Below are 5,447 nucleotides of genomic sequence, written 5' to 3'. Positions count from 1 at the left end.
GGATTTCAGCTCTTAAAGCACTTGAGAGCGTGGAAATTGGTGGTTTATGGCTTAAGGGTTCACTTCTCTCTAAGTGGTATACTTTCTTTTGCCTTTATACCATCTTTACACCATTTGTTTTCCATCTTTTCTTACTGTTTTTAAGCTTTTTAAAACCTATTTTTATGGGCTGAAGCTTGTGGTTTAAGGCTCTTAAAGGTAGAGGGGTTAATCACCCTTCTTTAAACCTTGCTCTCTAAGACTTTCCACTTGTGTTTTCCATTCTTTCATCAACTTTTTTTTAGCTTTTTGCCACTGATTTTCAGAGGTTTTCAGAGGCTAAAAAAGTGATTTTGAAGTCCCAAAAATGGAGGGATTAACCACCCCTCATTTGGCTTGTTTACTAGCTTAAATTGCGATGTTTTAACTTATCATGTTAGGTACTTTTTGTCTTCATTCCAGCATGTTTGCCACCTGAGTTTGGGCTATAAAAAACTCTGTGTTTTTGGGCTAAAGCTTATGGTTTAAGGCCATTAAAGGTTGAGGGGTTGATAACCCTTCTTTGTACCTTGTTTTGGAGGCCTTTGCCCTTGTGTTTCCCACCTTTACACTATCTGTTTTTGAGCTTTCAAATATTGAATTTCATAGTATTTTTAGTGGCTAAAAACTTATTTTGAGATCCAAATTTGGAGGGGTTAACCTTCCCTCCTTGTGTCTTGTTTGCATGCCTAAATAGCTCTACATGTTAGCATGTTTTTCTAGCTTAACTTAGCTCAAGTCTAGTATGTTTTAGTCTCTGAAATAACATGTTTTAGCTTTGTTTTGGGCTGGTTAGTTCGTTTGAGTCTTGTTTTGCATAGTTGTAGTGTAGCCCCTTTCACTAGCTTAGTATTTTAAGGCTTTAACCATCATTGGTGTGAGTTGATTGCATGTTTTAGTACTTTTTCTACTTCATTTCAACGCTTATAATCTCTTCAATCTCCCTCATTTCTTCACATTTTGGTTTTGCTTTGAAAGTGGTTTCAAACCACTTGTTTGCCTAAGTGTGAAATGGAGGTTTTTTAATCCCTTAGGGGGCTCATTACCAACAGTGTAATCCCTTTTTCATGCCCAAAGCAACTTGGGGTTTGAGCGCTTCTTCCATTAGAGGACACTCACTGATGGACTTAATGGATTAATGAATGATTTGGTAATTAAAATGAGTCAACAAAATTGGCAAGTAAAAGAGGCAAGATAAGCATTCTTTGTGTTGCATTGCATGTGTTCAAATTGGACGTTTGTTTGAACACAAGGAAAATGAGATATTTCATACTCAAAAGTGATGAAATGTGCCACTTTCCTTGGTCTCCATTGCCCTTGATCATGCATGATAGGGTGATGGTCTCTTTGGTCTCATTTTGCATTTATTGAACTTGCGCAATTGGTTTTATAAGCCATCATGCAATGAAATTACTTGATTGATAGTTTGTGAACCAAAGTTTGTCCCTCCTTTGATTTTCCTATGAAAATGAGAGGCAAAGTGTGCAAACAACTCTTGAGAAACACACTGTTTTGCTCTGTTTTGCTCTCTGTTGCAACAAGAAAGTTCAAACCAGCAATGGCTGACAGCCACCACCAGTGGCCGACCAGCCACCAATAATAGCCGATCAGCCACCATTGGTAGCCAACCGGCCCCCTGTCGACCACCAATGAAATTTGCACAATGTGTTGGTAAGGTGGAGTAAAGGTGTTCTAGAAGTGAGCAGCTTTGTTGGTGTTCATATGTGCAAACAGAGGCATTCAGCAGCAAGGCAGTGGCTTTTTGGGTGAAAATTTGAGCATGCATGCCTCTCTCGCTTCCCGAGATTAGCTAATTAGTTTAATTAGCATTAGATCAAGTACATGTTATAATTAATTAGTTGTAGCTAATTAAGTGTTGTAAATAATTAACTAGTTTAACTAGTTATTCGATTTCGGTTTGTAATAATTAGTTAACTAGAATAGTTAATTAGTTTCAGTTTGTAATAATTAGTTAGCTTAATTAGCGTATCTAGTTGGTTAGCTTACTCATTCGGCCTCCTTTGTGAGAGTGTAATGTTGTAATAAGTGTGCATGCGTGTGTGTATGTTTTCCAACCCCACGTCTTTTCTTGCTTTTATTTAATCGCTTTTGATGGTTAGATTAGGGACATGTTTTAATTAGCATATCGCATGCTTACATCCATTCATTCGTATTGCATGCACCAAGGCTCGGTCTCGGTTACTAATATGGCATATGATTTGATTTGAACAACATGCGTTTAAACACGTATTAGGGACATGTTTTAATTAGCATATCGCATGCTTACATCCATTCATTCGTATTGCATGCACCAAGGCTTGGCGCATTATTCAAACTGCATCGCAATTTTAATATCTTATTTGAATACGTGTTTAAACGCATGTTGTTCAAATCAAATCATATGCCATATTAGTAACCGAGCCTAGTAATTGTATTATTGCATGCGTTACATTAGGTATCTTGTATAGTTAGGATCATTCATCTTTCTAACTAGTTTCTGTTTTGGCTCGGAGTACTAGGTGAGTTTTTACGCTTTAGCATACTTGCATAAGTGTGAATTATGCCATGATTAGCATGCTTGCCATGAGGCTATGTGCTTAAATGCTAAATTGCATGAATGCCTGTGGATGAAAGCTTGTTGTTTGAATTGGAACGATTCAACGAATGTGCGTTTTAAGCCCACTTTGTTGAGTGGCAAATCATGTTTTAAACCCATTATGTTTGATGGCAAATCTTTAATCTTTAAACCCCTTTGAGGTGGCAAATTCAAACCATTTTTGCAAACAAACATGAGTTGAATTGTTCCAAATTGAGCAGACTAGTCTATACTTGCTTGTGAGCATTACATAGTAAAGTTAGTTTAATAATTGGAATAAGAACACATAATATTTATAAAAAAAAATCATATCATGATTAGTAAAGGCTGATCCTTAATTGGCCGAGCAGAGGTGCTCAATTCATGACCTTTCCCTTTCGTACCCAAGTTCTCGAGCCGAGACAACTTTGGTGATGACGGACACGTGGCCTTTGGTACAAGTCAGGATTTTCTAAATTTTTCCAAAATAAAATATTTAGGTGGCGACTCTGTATCTGGCAAAGTAGTTTAATTTTGGCATTATTTGATTTAAAATCGATTTTTCAAAAAAATTTTCCGGATTTGGACTTTTTGGTGTTTATCAGTTTCACATTGCACTTGTGAGACTAGATTCAGAACCGCGGGAGTTCGAACTGTGAGGCCTTTCTTTTCAAACCCTTCTAAAAGGGGGGGTGCGGATTTGCACAGTGTAACTTTCATCATCGAGTGTTTGGAATAAAGTACTCAAGTCTTAAGGGCGGTAAAAAATGGGGTGTTTATAGTGACACAATGTGTAAAAATAGATTTTTGAGGTACAAATAGTGTGAATATGGGAGGTTTGGGATTGTTTCGGAGCTTAAATATAGCCCTTTCATTGAGATCTCGAACTACGCACAACAGCACTTTTATCATCAAGTGTACCGGGCAAAGCATTCGAGCCTTGCGGGCAGTCAAAAATGGGGTGTCTACACTTACTCACAACTTAATCTACTGAATAGATTTAAATAAGTCTGGAGTTAGGCTAAAACAGTACAATACATTGAATAAATCAATTTTAAATAAAGTTTTGTCCAATCAACACTATTATGACAAGAAAACCAACCCATGGTTTTCACTGAACCCAGCCCATGGGTTTTGGAACAAACCCAACATGGATTTGAATAAACTAGAGGCAATAACACTGCAACATCTTTTCAGCAATTCAGTAGTAGCAACGATAAGCACACATGAAGATCGGTCAGCCAAAACTCCGGCTGTGTTGGAACAAAAATACCATCTCCAAGATATATAAACATCTCATGGGAGCCCACAAACTCAAGGCTTTTTTATATCACTCTTAATGGCAAATCAAGAATTTCTAGAAAATCACACAGAAATTTACCCGTCAACAATAACCACCATAAAATCTTGCATGCACAAACACGAATCTAGAAAGGGAAGGAAAAATTTCATAGTAAATCTGGAAAACCGAAGTGGGTTCTTAGTTTTCACCATGAAAGCTCGCACACAAAAATAGAGAACACCAGAAAACACCCCATCCATCATGTAGAAGCAAATCTTGAAGCAAGAGCAAGGATAACCCAAGATATTAGACTATATAACATAAATGAGATATCTCAAAAACATAAATCTCCTCTGAAAAACAAAAATCCAGTATAGCCCGGGAGAGGCATCAAGGTTCTTAGGGAAAGAGATGAGATTGTATAATAGCCCTTTTTTCCATGGTTATGAAAAGCCGTAAAAATTTTCTAGAGAGAGAACCCTCAGAAGTTTAATACACAAAATTACAAATAATCCTTTCTAAGACCAAAATATAAGTGACTTGATTTCCCCCTCTCTCTCTCTCTCTCATTTTTTTTTTCCTTCTTGTTTTGTTTTGTTTGTTTGTTTCTTTATTTTTTGGTTAACGAGTAAAACTTACCAAACTTGTCCTCCGTCAATTTCAAAATCAACTACCTAATGTCAGTTAACCGGAGTAGGACAAGGGGCAAGCCTTGGGTGTGTGCACCGACTCCACAATGCACACACCATTTCAGTCAGAGAGTACAGCTGCAAAGATTCAACCCCACACTCAAGCCCTGGATATGGGTCGTCCAACACACTGCACCAAATTCTTGGGAATTGGCCCTCGAGAGTGTGGAACCTGAAACCTCAAAGCTTATGTCCCAAAACCTTACCAAAGTGTCATAACCCTTGAGTTAATTCTTATATTGTTTTGTCTTGTCTTTTTCTTTGTTTTCACCTTCTTTGTTTTCTCTCACCTCCTCTGGTGACACCACTATCGTTTTTGTTGCCACCTTCCTCCACTGCTGGACAAGGACACAAGCCTACCATCATCATCTCTTTATCTATTCCTCCACATCACATGGATCATATCACCTAAATTAGTTTTTCTACTTTCCTTACTTTGTTGCTGAAGCTCTTGCTATGATACATTTATTGAGATTTTATACAGACCCACTTCACTTTATATATAAACTAAATGTTTATCTGTTGCTGGGAGTTTATGATTTAACTGAGAAATTGAAAAATATAAATAAATAAATATGAAGCCCTCACCGTGCTTAGTTGGAATTTCTTGAGTTAATTGATACTGATAATTGAAATTTCATAGAAAGAACCACAAGAAGTTTGAATATTTTCCTTGTAAATATTCTATGGAGGACTAATTGGTGTTTTTGTTTAAAAGTCCAGAAATCACAAGAAATTTCATAATTTTTTTTTGATTTTTTTAAAAGGCATGAAAAAATTAGAGGGTTAACATAATTTAAAATGTCAAAAAATTAATAAATTAATTTTTAATTCAGTTGTCAAAAGAGACGATAATGTCAATGATTTGGTTGGTTTATTAAAC

The sequence above is a fragment of the Camellia sinensis genome, chromosome 3 (assembly GCF_055761805.1).
Source record: "Camellia sinensis isolate YWXY chromosome 3, ASM5576180v1, whole genome shotgun sequence".
NCBI lineage: Eukaryota > Viridiplantae > Streptophyta > Magnoliopsida > Ericales > Theaceae > Camellia > Camellia sinensis.
The sequence above is the reverse complement of the archived record's forward strand: the minus strand, read 5'-3'. Positions refer to the sequence as shown.